The sequence below is a fragment of the Ascaphus truei genome, chromosome 3 (assembly GCF_040206685.1).
Source record: "Ascaphus truei isolate aAscTru1 chromosome 3, aAscTru1.hap1, whole genome shotgun sequence".
Classification (NCBI taxonomy): domain Eukaryota; kingdom Metazoa; phylum Chordata; class Amphibia; order Anura; family Ascaphidae; genus Ascaphus; species Ascaphus truei.
The window spans coordinates 65,639,235-65,655,206 of record NC_134485.1 but is presented as its reverse complement, the minus strand read 5'-3'; the positions used below and the strand labels follow the sequence as shown (position 1 = coordinate 65,655,206).

At 40.2% G+C, this 15,972-nt stretch overlaps 1 protein-coding gene across 6 annotated transcripts in view; it reads right to left on the bottom strand.

The window, feature by feature from the left end:
* Positions 1 to 15,972, bottom strand: part of TAOK1 (TAO kinase 1) — a 108,167-nt gene that overhangs the window by 85,069 nt on the left and 7,126 nt on the right. For 2 of the 6 annotated variants that reach the window (XM_075594192.1, XM_075594196.1), the window contains 2 exons: positions 9,354 to 9,438; positions 8,194 to 8,277 (listed from right to left, as the gene is read on the bottom strand). The exons of 3 other annotated variants lie outside the window; for them this stretch is intronic. The gene's annotated coding sequence lies outside the window, so the exon portion shown is untranslated. The remainder of the gene's footprint in view (positions 1 to 8,193; positions 8,278 to 9,353; positions 9,439 to 15,972) is intronic. One more of the 6 variants, XM_075594194.1, reaches the window with a different exon arrangement.

The window sequence follows — 15,972 nt, the reverse complement described above, 5'->3', positions numbered from 1 at the left end:
TTTTTTTTTTTACTTGATGGACACGTTTCTTTTTTCAACCTCATCGGCTATGTAACCATGTTTAATTGGTTAGTTCTTCGAACAAATAAAGGATCTCCGACCAAGTTTGAGACATTTTGGGACAAGACCACCAGATATGAGACATCGTACCAACTTCACCACATCAAAATAAAAAGAATTTAAAAAAAAAAAACTATTTCATCATGTTTTAGTAAAGAAAAAAAAATACAAGAGTACTACACTGACAAAATCAAAAGTACTACAAATATTTAGTGCCTTGTTTTCACTTTGATTTATTGATGTTGATATGAGTTACACAAGTAAATATTTCAATGAGTAGCAGAACCATCTGGGGATTTTTTTGCATTGTAAAAGTTGCATCTTTTCTTACTTTTCTTGAAAATGATTTATATACCTACTAAAACATATTAGCTGGGTACGTTACCAATCACACTAAAAAAATGTGCTCCTTAGATTAGCTGTGCCACAAAATAAACACTTCACTGCAGTACAAAAAATAGGTGATCGTTTGGTCCATCTGGTAGAATCTAAAATTGTAGTTTAAGATCAATATTTTAAACCAGGGAAAATATTGAAAGGAACACATTCCACTTTATTAGTAAGTCAATATATGCTAAAGCAGATCACGTTACTTAAAAAAAATTAAGCAAATAAAAATATCACTAGTCTCAGACAGGTCTGCAACCCTGCTCTTCATCATTATCTCCTAGCATACGGTGCTGCCACTGCAAGGAATTCTGGGAAATGACATGCAAATGAGCACAAAGTGTTACCCTTGGTTCCAATCCATTAGACATGGACCCCTATAAAAAAAAATCAGTAATTAAACCGTGCAACCCCATAATTTGAACACTATATTTACGCAAATCTAGTTTGCGAAAAAGTGACTGTTTTACTAAAGTAAAACCATATCAAGCAAACCTCCCCAGAAACAAATAGTTCAAGTGCAAAATGTATGAATCCCTAAATTATACCCCCAAGGCTACATATTGACACAATTCTGAGTCATACTTCTGTACTTTGGATTACTCTTAACCTGTAAAACTACTTTATAAACAGAACTGACATTTCTAAGACTCATTTGCTTGACTGTTAAAATACAAATCAGTGGTTACCAACCTTTTGGTAATGTTATAAGCACAGTACTGGCAGAAAGCTAAAGTAATACTTTAGTATGCTAAAAATCAACCTACAAAACTAAAGAGCTACTCCACCAATCACAAAAAAAAACAATCATCACCCACTTAAAACCCCATCCTCTCCAAATATACCGACAGAGACCCACTAACTTCCTCTCCAAAACAGGACCCTCCAATCAGCAAACATACAGACAGAGCGCATGCAAAACCACAAACCTCCCTCGAAAAACATACAAGCACAGACAGCCCCTTTCATCCTCTTCACAAAGATTTTAAAGTGCATCCCAATTCTCCTCCTACACTGTTTCAATATCACGTACCAGAAGAGTAACAAGTTCAAATAATGTAGAAATAAAAATGGCAGAATGCTGCTATAACCCCTTTGTTGCGTTGCAGGCCCCTCTGCAAGAGAAAAGGCTCCGGGGCAGGTGCAGTGGGAGAAAGCAAATGTAAATATTGGGGGTCCAAAAATGTTTTTTTTTTAATTTCCATTGCCTGAGGCATTAATGGATTACAGGATTAAATGCGAATAGAAAAAAATGTTGCAGTGTGTAAATACTCCATTGTGACAGACGTGTAATGGTTGACAATTTTGTACAAGCAAAATGTTTAATAAAAGTAAATAAATAAAGTTACAAAATGTAAGGCAAAATTGCAGGTTTCAGAAACATATACAGCTCAACCCCGTTATAAGGCGACCCGTTACAAAGCGAATCCGCTTATAACGCGATGCAAGTGTGGCTCTTAATTTTCGTATTTATGAATACTTTACAACACGATTATTAGTATCTTAAATACTTTATTGTACAATGCATACAATTGTACATTTTTTCTAACATGATCCGCTTATAACGCAATGTGATTCTTTGGACGCCAAGCACAGTGATATAAGGGGGTTGAGCTGTACTTAGAAATAGTCTACCACTCACATTTTGGGGCACGGATGAACTTTGTGTGGGGTAAATGGTAATATCAGCCAAAAAGGCCTATCTGAGTACTCGCAAGTCAAAACCATGCAAAAAGAGTTATCAAAGTGTTAATAAATTACTGATTTAGTTTGATCGTTGGAATTCCATGTGATATGCAAATGTTGTATGCAAATCTTTCAAAATTTGCCTCACCTTATTCCAATTTTTATGCCCAGTGAGGCCCAACGGTAAAGTGAAGCTTTGGGAAATAGGGCCTTTGAATGAAGCGGTAGACTTCAAAAGGACTGGCTAATAACTTATTTTATTTTATAAGATCATGCTCAAAATATTGCACAAACAGTAAAACACCAATGTTAACAATAAATAGTCTTTTAATGTTAAAAAATGTAGCTAGTTTCCTTTTGTGGCGCTGAGGCAAGGGGTCACCTATAGATGAGGATATGGTCGTGGATAAGGTTCTTCTCTTTAGGCAATCACCTCAAGAAGGGAGACAAAACATGCAAAAAAACACTGCAATAGTGCATTACCCAGGGACAATATAAATTGATTAAACAGAGCAATTTAATAAAACAAATTGGACAAAAAATAAAATGACATACATAATATCAATATTAAAACATCTCTGTGTGGCTGCACCTATAGAGATTGAACTTGTTCCGCCCTGAGACAAATTGGAATCCTACTCACCAGAGGTGGCTAGGACATGCGCATTTGTTTTATGGTCTTTTGCTGGTTAACACCGCTCGCTGTGGGGTGAACAGACCATAAAACAAATGCGCATGTCCTAGCCACCTCTGGTGAGTAGGATTCCAATTTTTCTCACGGCGGAGCAAGTTCAATCTCTATAGGTGCAGCCGCACAGAGATGTTTTGATATTGATATTATGTATGTCCTTTTATTTTTTGTCCAATTGTTTTATTAAATTGCTCTGTTTAATCAATTTATATTGTCCCTGGGTAATGCACGATTGCAGTGTTTTTTGCATGTTTTGTCTCCCTTCTTGAGGTGATTGCCTAAAGAGAAGAACCTTATCCACGACCATATCCTCATCTATAGGTGACCACTTGCCTCAGCGCCACAGGAGGTTTCATTATCTTCACATTGATATATGGTTGCGAGAGACCAGAGAAACTTTTTGGGCAGCTCCAGGACTATCTTTTGGACTCTTTATCACAGGTTCACTTGTTGTCACATGTTTGTAATAGTTTTGATTTAAATTGTCACACGAGCGCTATATTGCACTTATATTTTCACTTAGTTTCCTTTTGATGATAAAAATGTGTCTTACAAAGAAATAGACAGCATAAGAGAGGTTAAAACAAAATATTTTTGCAAACTGAATATTTGGGTTATTATTTAAAGTGCCAGTGGTTCCTTTGTAGTGACTTAGCGCGGCATGCTGCCATGCTAATATGCCACTATGCATTTTAAACCAAGGAATTCTGTGCATACCAGATCTAGTCATACAGCCGTAGTTGCTAATATTACTACATTTGTCGCAACACTGCTCTGAAAACGAAAGTACCTCTTTGTAATAAACGTTTGAGTTTTGGTAGTGAAAATATATATATTTTTTAAATGCATCTTTATGATAGAATAGAAAATCCGCGCTGGTCTTCTCCCAGGTAAATAACAAGCAGAAGGAGCCAAGCACACCAAAAAAAGAGTAAAAGATGGAACTAATGCAGAGATCATTTAATGACTATACAAGTCAAGAGTATCCAACATTTTGGTGTAGTGCATCCTCATCCCTGAAGGCGCACTGCACCAAAACGTTGGATACTCTTGACTTGTATAGTCAATAAATGCTCTCTTTGAATTAATTCCATCTTTTACTCCTTTTTTGGAGTGCTTGGCTCCTTCTGCTTGCTATACTGCTCCTTGACTAGGATATTTTGCCTTTAGCACCCATCCTCTTTAGCTTGTTTTTTCACCCAGAATCTAGGGGCATCCGGAGTTGTTTTTTCCTGATCCCTTTTTCTATTTTACGTTGCCATATAAATAACAGAACTTGAATTCATGTGCAGTCTTCAGTAGGAGAACTCCAATAAACTCCTGTAAAGGGAGCTCACAATGTGATGTAAAAAAAAATACAGAAAATGCACAATGAATACGTATAAAGTGTATATGTATATTGAAAGAGTCCTGTGTAGGACTACATGATATTACAACAGTGAAAAGTACAAGTGAAAGGACTTACAATGTAAAACAAAATGGTGAGAACCAGGACAGGGAGAAAAGGATGCTGCTGGAGTAAACGCTGGGTCCGGACAACTCTGTCAGCTGTGCCCAAAGTCTCTTCTTGCCGGTATGATCCTCCACCAAAATCCTCCATAAGAAGGTCCTGACGAAGCATGCAGTGCAAAACGCGTAGAGTTCACGTGGGGGTGTTGCATGCTATTTATTGGTGCAGGATCATACCAGCAAGGAGAGACTTCGGGCACAGCTGACAGAGTGGTCCGGAGCCAGCATTTACTCCAGCAACATCCATTTCTCCCTGTCCTGGTTCTCACCATTTTGTTTTAAATAGTAAGTCCTTTCACTTGTACTTTGCATTGTTGTAATATCATGTAGTCATACACAGGGCTCTTTCAATATACATATACTGTACACTTTATACTTATTCACTGTGCGTTTTTTTTTTTTTTTGCATCTTCATGATTTTAAATGGATCGCTTTTTAAAGAGTCAATCTCCAATATCATAGAAACGGACAGCAAATAAGATCCACTTGGCCCATCTAAAATCGGCCCATTCTTCTATCTGCTATAAAACATTAGACCCCATTAGATCATTAGTTTCTTTCATATTTAAGAATGCCTAGAATCTGTAGCAAGCATTTTTGAAAGAATTACATGATAAATAAGTCCTTTGCTGTTATTAATAGTACATTTTATGCTGTATTGCAGATATAACCACTGCGCTTGGCTAAGATCGACATTTCAAACTATTCATTGTACATAATCCTTAAACAATGAGGGAGAAAGATGACCTGAGCTCAGTGATATGTTTTCCCCCTTGGAGCACATGCAGAATACTTTCAATGACCAGGGTTGGAGAAAAAAATAAAACCTAGTTGAAAGAAGAAGTACCACAGAGGGATTCAGAGATGAGTGCTTTTTATCTGTAGACAGACCAAACGAACATAAAATGAGTAGAGTGTATGGCTGCTTTAAATGTCAGCTGGAAAACAACAGTCTACTCTGCATACACATGAAGAAAAAAAAGCCTAGATACAAAAATATATATTTTTAAACATCAATATTTATCCAAAACAAAATAGGAGTCTCTCAGTTATTAAAAGTATGTGATTAAAAATAGTCCTAATTCTGTGGATTTGGTCAATTTTTTAAACGGAGACTTATTAAAGTGAAACCGTTAAGATTTATTGTCAAAAGAGGAAACTTTTTGAGAAACCAAGGTCAACAGAGCTCACCGGAAAATTTAAAGTCAATGATTTCATAAACTATAATAAGGTAATAATGTGGGTTTTGGTCTCTGATCTGATCAAAAGTTAGAAAATTACCAAGCATGAGTCAGTGTTGCCAATAAACCAAAGCTATTATCTTTCCAGAATACATTACAAGTTAAAGTAATCTCCTTCTGTCTTCATGCAGAGGGATCAATGAAGTACTGTTGCTTGGTTATACTTTGTTGTTGACAAAGTAGGCAATGGTATGGCAGTGACAGTCTCAAAACTAGGAACTATGCCGACAGATATTAACAATTAATCATTTTAAAATTAAGCTCTTCAATTTTAAAGAAACTGCCAGTTTTTGATGCACATTCAGGTGTGACCATTTTTGAACTTTTGGATGGACATGGACAAAAAACACACAACATGCTTTGACTTGTGAAGAATAGCTTAAGATATTGGAGACAGGAATAAAAACAAGTGACAAAGGGCAAAATTATTTTCTTTTATCTTCCACTTCAGATGCCAAGAATGAAATGGAGCCTATTGTATATGAATCGAGTTCACATCCTTATGACATTAGTACAATTAACTGTTTAAAGAGCTTCCCCTTATTTTTGACCAGCTTCATATGCATCAATTCAATACTTCAACAATTTGAAATGGAATCCAGTTTCCTAAAGCAATACGTTTTTAAATTCAATTCTCAAAATAGTTGGCAAGTTTGTTTTCACTGTTTCCCTTCTTTTAAATCGTAAGAGCAACATTAGATCAAACAGTTCACAAACAAATTATCCCTGTGAAGAAACTAAAATAAATATTTAATACAAAAGCAGGAAACTCCATAGAATCACATTGTTTAATTGATATTATAATCACTAAATATTAAAAAGCATGGTTAAAACACCTATTAAGTCTTAATGCAAGTTAAAGTTTGTAATGCTTAAATTCTTAATTCATAAAACGTAGTCCCAACGAACAACACATATTGTATTTACTCAGATGATACAAGGAGGCTGACAGAAGAGAGATTAAACACATTAGGACAAACACTTCTTATCAAGCACAAATGTTGTATTCTGAATTTACAACCCAGCTGCAAAAGTAACACAAATTCTAAGGGATAATGGTGTTTGTACCTTTAGTTCTGAGGCATACCTCCTGTGGTTCAATTATTCTAAAAACTTCAGGTGAAGACACAGTTGGTATTTGATTGACTTGGGTCACAGCTAACCTTTTTTTCACCCTCCAATTTGCCAAGGTATCCACACCATTAATGTAATACCTTCCATTAGCCATATGCTAAATGTCTTCTCAATTTGTGTCCCCATGTGGAACCCTTCATATTTACTTTGAACATTTTTGCCCAATTCCAAGGGGAGTGGGGGTGAAGTGTTCCTGAAGCATAGAACTAAGCTACGTCAATATCTTATTATACAGCAAGAGAGGCAGGATTGTTCCTCTACTGAGCAGCATGACTATTTCATCAGCTTCTCAGATTAGCATCAACATAATGCGTACCCTGAACTTGTACAATTCCAAAGAAGCTTACACAAATGCCACCATCTAATTACATTAAACTTACGAAGGTGAAATAAACAAATATTTTCATTACAATAAACGCTTACAACAGTTTCCCTCCAAAGATCGAGTGTGTAGTCTACTCTAGATCAGGGGTGCGCAAACTTGAGCTACGCCTCACTACCCGGCAGCCGCAGCCTTCGCGCCCCCTCTCTCCAAGGACTCAGCGTCAAATGACGCCGCGGATAATGTGACGTCACGTGACCCAACCGCGTTGACCCAGCGTTGCGTCGCCGAAGACCCGGCAGAGAGCAGGTAAGGGAATTACAGAGGCCTCACACCTCCCCCGGCATTTAATTTAAATGCCGTGGGGAAGGGTGCAGAGTCTCTGTAACCGCCACGCCCCCCCCCCTTGAAATTCTCGCGCCCCTTTGCACACCGCTGCTATAGATAAACTATTGTAGGAGTACAAACCAAAACAATTCCCTCCTTTTCTATAGCATTTCCATATTTAAAAAAATAGCTCTTTGTAAAATAATGCAATATTGTATCAAATGCTTAAGGCTTGTAGTTTGGAACATGCAATTTTCATTTATACATGGATTCCATGGATCTGGCATTAATAATTCAATCATTCTGAGCCTTCGTTAACAGGGAAGTTTAAAACAGACACAAGGCTAACATTTTCAATTTGAGTGCTGGATAAATATACTGTATTGCAAGCATTTGGACAGAGGGCAAAATGGACTCTGCTTTCAAAGAAACACTAACCTTGCAGAACAAGGTTAATAAGCATAATCTAACAAAAATTCACATGGATTGTAATTTCAACATGAACAGAATTACTGTGCCTGCTACCCCAGGAAATATTCAACCTAATCTTGCTCGTTTTTTTGTAAATTATAGGTAGTGCTTCTGACCTAAAAGAGTGCCGTTTATAACTGCAGTCCCCCACTTTTTTTTCTTCCATTAACTGGGATGGGGGGCACATGAGGGAGAATCCTCCAGGAGCGGATCTGTGGTCCCCATACAACCATATTTGATGTATTTTTGAATGTGGGTGTATGACAAATAAAACATTTTTAAAAAAACATTCAGAGGCGAGATCACCAATAGAAAGACATCAACTCCTGATGAAGCTTTCTTTTTACCGCAGGAGCAAAGCTAACCTTAGAGGATTTCTGTCTTCTTAATGTTAGAAATGTGTAACATCCACTTCAGATTTTCATTATTCTGGAATGTGGTCTCAAAGTCTGCAAAAAAAATGTCAACTGTACATAGTTATTGTGAAAATATATTTAAGTAATAATCCCCGAAGAACAGGGCATTACTGGCCAATAATGCTGGAAGAGTTGAAGGCCCGAGGCGAAGCCGAGGGACTTTAACCCAGCCAGGGCATTATTGGCCAGTAATGCCCTGTTCTGAGGGGATTATTACTATTATAGGCTAAATGTAGGCTTTTTTTTTTAAAAAAATCATAAAAAAAAGGTACGCTTTTGTAGTTATATTGATTTTTATCAACATGATTGTCTACATTCTTATGCTTTTACTGCAAGTTTATTAAAAGGAAATTGTATATACACACAGCCCCCTCTATATCTATATCTATATCCACACACACACACACCCCAAACCCCCCTACACACTGTGCAGCCCCCTCCTCTACACCCACAAAACACACTGCAGCAGGGCCCCCTCTACACCCACAAACACAGAAACACACAGCAGACACATACACACACACACACACCAAAACACACTCTGCAGCCCTCCTCCACCATCTACACCCATTGACACACACACTGCAGCCCCCCTCTAAACCCACAAAACCCACTGCAGACACACACACACACACAAAACAGACTGCTGCCCCCTCTACATCCATAAAACACACACCAGCAGCCCCTCTCTACACCCACTGCAGCCTCCTTGTAAACCCACACACTGCAGAGAGACACACACACACACACACACACACACAAAACACTCTGCACCCCTTTTCCTCCCACAAAACACACTGCAGCCCCCCTCTGCACCTACAAAACACCCACTGCAGAGACACACACAAATCAACAAAATAAACTGCCACCTCTACATCCACAAAAACACACACCAGCAGCCCCCTCCCTACACCCACTGCAGCCCCATTAACCCACACACTGCAGACACACACACCAACAAAACACTCAACACCCCAACTCCACCAACAAAAACACACACTTAAGACACACTGCAGCTCTCCCTCTACACCAACAAAACACACAGCAGACACACCAACAAGACTCTGCTGCCCCCTCTACACCCACAAAACACAAACACACACACAAACCTTTCCCCTCACTCTGCTGTGTGGAGCTCTCTGCAGGCAGGGAGGAGTCAGTGCCTTGCTGGTGCCATCTGTCCAATCACCTCCCCTGTGTAAGAGCAAATGTCATTCTTTGTGAATGAGAACTGAAAGCTGATTGGTTGAAAAACTTGGCAAGCTGCCAAAAATTCCAGGCCATTACTGATTGGATAATGCCCAGAATTTTAACCAATCAGAGAGCAGGGATTTCAATAATGCCTGGTATTTACCAGCTTTAGCCTATAATCCTGGTTAATTTTAACCAGAATATTACAGGGTAGTAGTACAGTCTGATCGAAAAAGGTCCCAAAATACTGCACTCAACCTATTTACGATTTCAAAAGAGACCTGGTATTTGTGTTTAATGTAGAAGGTAAGTAACTGCCATGGCTATAATATGACAGATGAAAGAGTGGTCAAAAAACTATCTTTATGGGTAACAAAAAATAATAAAGTTTTATTAAACAAAAATTCAAGACAAAGTGTGTACATTATTTACAGTGCATATACATTAAAACCCTAGTGGTGAGGACCAGACTCGTCCTTCTGAAGCGTACCTGGTTACGTGAAACGGCGTCGGATTTTAATGACGCCATGATGGTGGCGTCAGGTTGGTGAGGCTTGATGGAGGCAAACGGATTTCAAGCCGATATTCAAGAAACCGGTTGTATAGCGATGGTTTACTTTTATTCATAGCTCATCTGTGATTTTGGCTGCTAACTGGGGTATCACAACCCGCTAAACATCTACAATAATGTGAAGTTGTTTTAGGTACCTCACCCGGTGATGCTTCACGGAGTGTAGACCATTCTGATATAAGTACTGTCTTCCGTGTGAGGCAGTCCTGCTTGTGAATCTTTCTAAGCTATGAGTTTAGTATAACGTTACTGCGATGACCGTCGGGTAACTGTATAGTGGATCGCGACTTTTTGCTGTTAAACTGACTGATGCCAAGCCGTGCCCTGAGCTAATTGACACATTTACTGAAACTAACAGTGCATGGTCGCTTTTGTGGTTACGGCTAATAATGCATCTAACGGACTATCGTACTGCACAGACTTTGCTGATAATCGGTTTAGGCATTTATCTGGCATAATATCCACAACAACAGTAACACGCATTGCCTATTATGTTCATGCTTATGTGTGTATTACATTCAATTGCACTGTATGGTCGCAATACTATTAACGTACCCAATTGCACCCGCTATTACAAAAAAAGGGGGGAATTTTCCTTGATATTTTTGACACAGTGACACATACTATTACACTGCTCAAACAATAATATTTCCCCTTATTATACTTCTCACGGAGCACAGAGCTGTGTGGCGATCACAAGAATAACGTGAATAGACAACACTTGTATATACATTGATACATCTTAGCAATTAACTTGCCATCTGCTCAGTTGCTATACAAACAAAAGAGATTTCTCTGAAGAATTGGTTATAGTTGTGGGATGTATCTTCTGAATATCTAGACTTAAGTCACTGATTGTGTTTTTTGGCACTTGATGCCAATAGCGGCTCCAACTATTGAAATAATTAATCACTGATAGTGAGAATATACTTACCTCACTGATTGGACTATATCAGCGCTCACTAATCAAGAGTTCCAGTATACAGGCATACCCGGTTTAAGGACACTCACTTTAAGTACACTCACGAGTAAGGACATATCGCCCCATTAGGAAAACGGCAGCTCGCGCATGCGCCTGTCAGCACGTCCTGAACAGCAATACCGGCTCCCTACCTGTACCAAAGCTGTGCGCAAGCGGGGAGACTATAGAGCCTGTTACAAATGCATTATGTACATCAGTTATGCACGTATAGGACGATTGCAGTACAATACATGCATCAATAAGTGGGGAAAAGGAGTGCTTCACTTTAAGTACATTTTCACTTTACATACATGCTCCGGTCCCATTGCATACGTTAATGCGGGGTATGTCTGTACACACATATACTGTCTGGTACAACAACTTATCTTAAGTTGCTGGTTTCTTGATCAATTTGAGTATGTCCGGTCCTCACCACTAGGGTTTTAATGTATATGCACTGTAAATAACGCACACACTGAGTCTGGAATTTTTGTTTAATAAAAGGTTATTCTTTTTTGGTCCCTTTAGAGGTAGTTTTTTCACCAGTCTTTCATCTGCCCTATTATAGCCATGGCAGTTACTTACCATGTACTTTAAACGCCAATACCAGGTCTCGTTTTAAATTGTCAATAGGTTGAGTGCAGTATTTTGGGACATTTTACCTGATCTTCGTTCAGACTCGGTAGTAATATTGTTTATTCCCATATGCACCCCTTTATGATAATACAACATTTTAAAGACATTATGGTTGAGCGGTGATCAATCTTGTGTGTGTCTATTATAGGGTAGTCCAGGAGTGGCCATCCAACAGTTCAGATTTTCAGGATATACCTGCTTCAGCACAGGTGGCTCAGTCAACGACTGCACCACCTGTGCTGAAGCAAGGATATCCTGAAAACCCGACCTGTTGGTTGCCCTTGAGAACAGCAGCTGGCCACCGCTGGTGTAGTCTGCAGTTTGCATGATTCGAGGGTGTTGCTTATGTAACTATATGATGGCTATATTAAGTTGAAGTGGAAAGACAAGACAGTGAGCCTGGTCTTCACCAACTGCCAGGATGGGGGATCTGATTCAGATGTATGTATACATACAGTCATGTGAAAAAGAAAGTACAACCTCTTTGAATTATATGGTTTTACATATCAGGACATAATAACAATCACCTGTTCCTTAGCAGGTCTTAAAATGAGGTAAATACAACCTCAGATGAACAACAACACATGACATATTACACAGCGTCATGATTTATTTAACAAAAATAAAGCCAAAATGGAGAACCTGTGTGTGAAAAACTAAGTACACCCTTACTGCTTCCATATGAATTAAGATGCTAAGTAGCAGACAGGTGCTGCTAATCAAATGCCCTTGATTAATTGATCTTCAGCAAGTGTGACCACCTCTATAAAAGCATAAGTTTTAGCAGTTTGCTGGTCTGGAGCATTCAGGTGTGTGTTAACACAATGCCAAGGACGAAAGACATCAGCAATGATCTTAGAGAAGCAATTGTTGCTGCCCATCATTCTGGGAAGGGCTATAAAGCCATTTCCAAACAATTTAAAGTCCATCATTCTACAGTGAGAAAGATTATTCACGAGTGGAAAACATTCAAGACAGTTGCCAATCTTCCCAGGAGTGGACGTACCAGCAAATTCACCCCAAGGTCAGACCGTGCAATGCTCAGAGAAATTTAAAAAAAAAACAAGAGTTACATCTCGGACTCTACAGGCCTCAGTTAGCATGTTAAATGTTAAAGTTCAAGTACAGTACAATTACAAAAAGACTGAACAAGTATGGTTTGTTTGGAAGGGTTGCCAGGAGAAAGCCTCTTCTCTCTAAAAAGAACATGGCAGCAAGGCTTAGGTTTGCAAAGTTTCATCTGAACAAACCACAAGACTTATGGAACAATGTCCTTTGGACAGACGAGACCAAAGTGGAGATGTTTGGCCATAATGCACAGCGCCATGTTGGCGAAAACCAAACACAGCATATCAGCACAAACACCTCATACCAACTGTCAAGCACAGTGGTGGAGGGGTGATGATTTGGGCTTGTTTTGCAGCCACAGAACCTGGGAACCTTGCAGTCATTGAGTCGACCATGAACTCCTCTGTATACCAAAGTGTTCTAGAGTCAAAAGTGAGGCCATCTGTCCGACAGCTAAAGCCATGCAACAGGACAATGATCCCAAGCACACCAGCAAATCTACAACAGAATGGCTGAAAAAGAAAAGAGTCAAGGTGTTGCAATGGCCCAGTCAAAGTCCAGACCTCAACCCTATTGAAATGCTGTGACGGGACATTAAGAGAGCTGTGCATAAACAAATGCCCACAAACCTCAAAGAACTGAAGCAACGTAAAGAAGAGTGGGCCAAAATTCCTCCACAACGATGTGAGAGACTGATAAAGTCATACAGAAAACGATTACTTCAAGTTATTGCTGCTAAAGGTGGTTCTACAAGCTATTGAATCATAAGGTATACTTCGTTTTTCACACATGGCTTCTCCATTTTGGCTTTATTTTTGTTAAATAAATCATGACACTGTGTAATATGTCATGTGTTGTTCATCTGAGGTTGTATTTACCTAATTTTAGGACCTGCTAAGGAACAGATGGTTGTTATGATATGTAAAACCATAGAATTCAAAGAGGGTGTACTTTCTTTTTCACACAACTGTATATCTTTATTTATATAGAGCCATTCAGTTACATAGGGCTTCACAGCAGTAATAAACGTGACAAAATGATATAACATAATGGAATAAGCGCTTCAGACATAACAGTAACAATAGGAAAAGGAGCCCCTGCCACAAAAAGCTTACAATCTACATAGTAATTAGGGAGAACTTACAGAGACAGTAGGAGGGGGTTATGGTAAGTGCGTCTTCAAGGGGTCACACGGCCAGTGCATCCGAGATGTATAGTATCAGCCCATAAAGGTACCCATAAGCTTTGTTAAAGAGGTGTGTTTTTAGAAAGGTCAAAAAGGTAGAGAGAGAGGGTGCCAGTCAGATAGAGAGGGAAGGACATTCCAGAGGTGTGGGGCAGTAAGTGAGAAAGGTTTTAGGCAGCAGAGAGCTTTAGGCTGCGCTTATAGTGACAGACGCAACGTCACGTCAAAACAAATGTATTGACGCCGCCGCGTGAGCATATAGTAGGCGCGGCACGACGACGCGACGGCTTGGTCGCGATCGCTGAAGTCCCCTCAATTTTATTTTTCCAGCGACGTCAGCGTTGCTGTCGCTGTCACTATAAGCGCAGCCTTAGATAAAAAAGGGGAAGACAGAAGATATCCTTGAGCAGAACGCAAGAGAGTCGAGCACGTGTACAGCGAGAAACTAGGGCTGAAGTGTAAGGAGGGATAGAGAAGAGGGTATAGCCTTAAAAGTGAGGAGAATTTAAGTGATATGGAGTTTAACTGGAAGCAGGAGAAGTAGAGACAGATTTAGGAGAGAGTCAAGTGATTCTAGCAGCAGCGTTTAGGATAGATTGTAGGGGAGACAGGTGAGCGGCAGGAAGCCCTGACAGTAGAAGGTTACAATAGTGCATTAGTGTTTTATCAGTAGAGGGACAGAGGAAAGGGTGTATCTTTGCAATGTTACGGAGTTAAAAACTACAGGTTTTAGCTACATTGTGAATGTGAGGGATGAGTCAAGTGTGACCTCTAGGTAGTGTGCTTGTGATATTGGGTGAATGATAGTACTGCCAATCGGTCTAGGACGTTTGGCCGTGACTAAAACGCCGCGGGGACACTTCACAGCGATGTCGTCTCCTGTGTCCGATCACCCTAGAAGCCAGTTCTGCCACGGGACATTTAAAGATGGTGCGTCGGAGCGGCCTGACTAGCAGTCCAGCGCGAGGCATTTAAACATGCAGTTGATGGAGTGGGCGGTTCGGGACATACAGTTGTCAGAGCGGCAGACCTTGCTTGGTTTTATGGGTTGGGTACGCGACAAACAGCACGCGGTCAGGCACAGGAGCGGACATAATGTCCCGCAGCGAGCTGCCCTGTAGCAAAGTGTCTGCCGGCAGCGTTTTGGTCACGGCCAACTGGCCACAGCCAAACGTCTCATTCCACTGCCAAATGTAGTGTAGAAGGGGGCCAGTAGGGACAGACTTTGGAGGAAATATGAGGAGCATCGTCTTGGACATGTTAAGTTTGAGTCGGCGGAGGGTCATCCATGTTGATATAGCAGAAACACCGGAGTAAAATCAGGGGTTGAAAGGTACTTTTGTGTGTCATTAGCATAGAGATGATATTTGAACCCAAGAGATGTGATTAGGTCAGCTAGAGAGAGTGTGTAAAGAGAAGAGGTCTCAGGACAGAGCCCTGTGGTACACCCACAAAGAGTGATCGACGGAAGAGAGGGTGTTAGCAAACAAGACACTGAAAGTACTATGGGAGAGGAAAGAGGAAATCCAGGATAAAGCACTATTATGGATACCAAGAGGCTACGTATCAGAGGCTACAGAGAGATTGAGTAATATGAGCAAAGTGTAATGATCTTTGTCTTTTGCAGCATGGAGGTCATTAGTTATTTTGATGAGGGCTTTTTCAGTGGAGTGAGCAGTGCGGAAGCCAGATTGTAGGGGGTCTAGGACAGAGTAGGTGGTTAGAAAAAGCAGCAAACGAAAGAACAAGGCGTTCAAGGAGTTTAGAGGCAAAAGGCAGAAGGGAAACAGGGTGATAACTAGAGAGACATGAAGGGTCAAGCTTGCCGTTCTTGAGTAAGGGTATAACTGTTGTGTGCTTGAAGGCGGCGGGAAAGATGCCAGAGTAGAGGGAGGAGTTGAAAATGTGCAAGGCTGCGTCCACCGTGTCGCGGACCATGCTTGGCATGTTTGCTTCGGTGAATCTGAACGGCCATGCGCTCGTGCATGGGTACGTACGCTCTCCCAAACTCAGCGCTTGGGGCGTCAAAAAAAAATTGACTTTGAAGTGCGCTCAGCAGCCGTCAATGCACACAGAACACAGCCACACAGACCACAGAAAAAGCCCCAATCCATG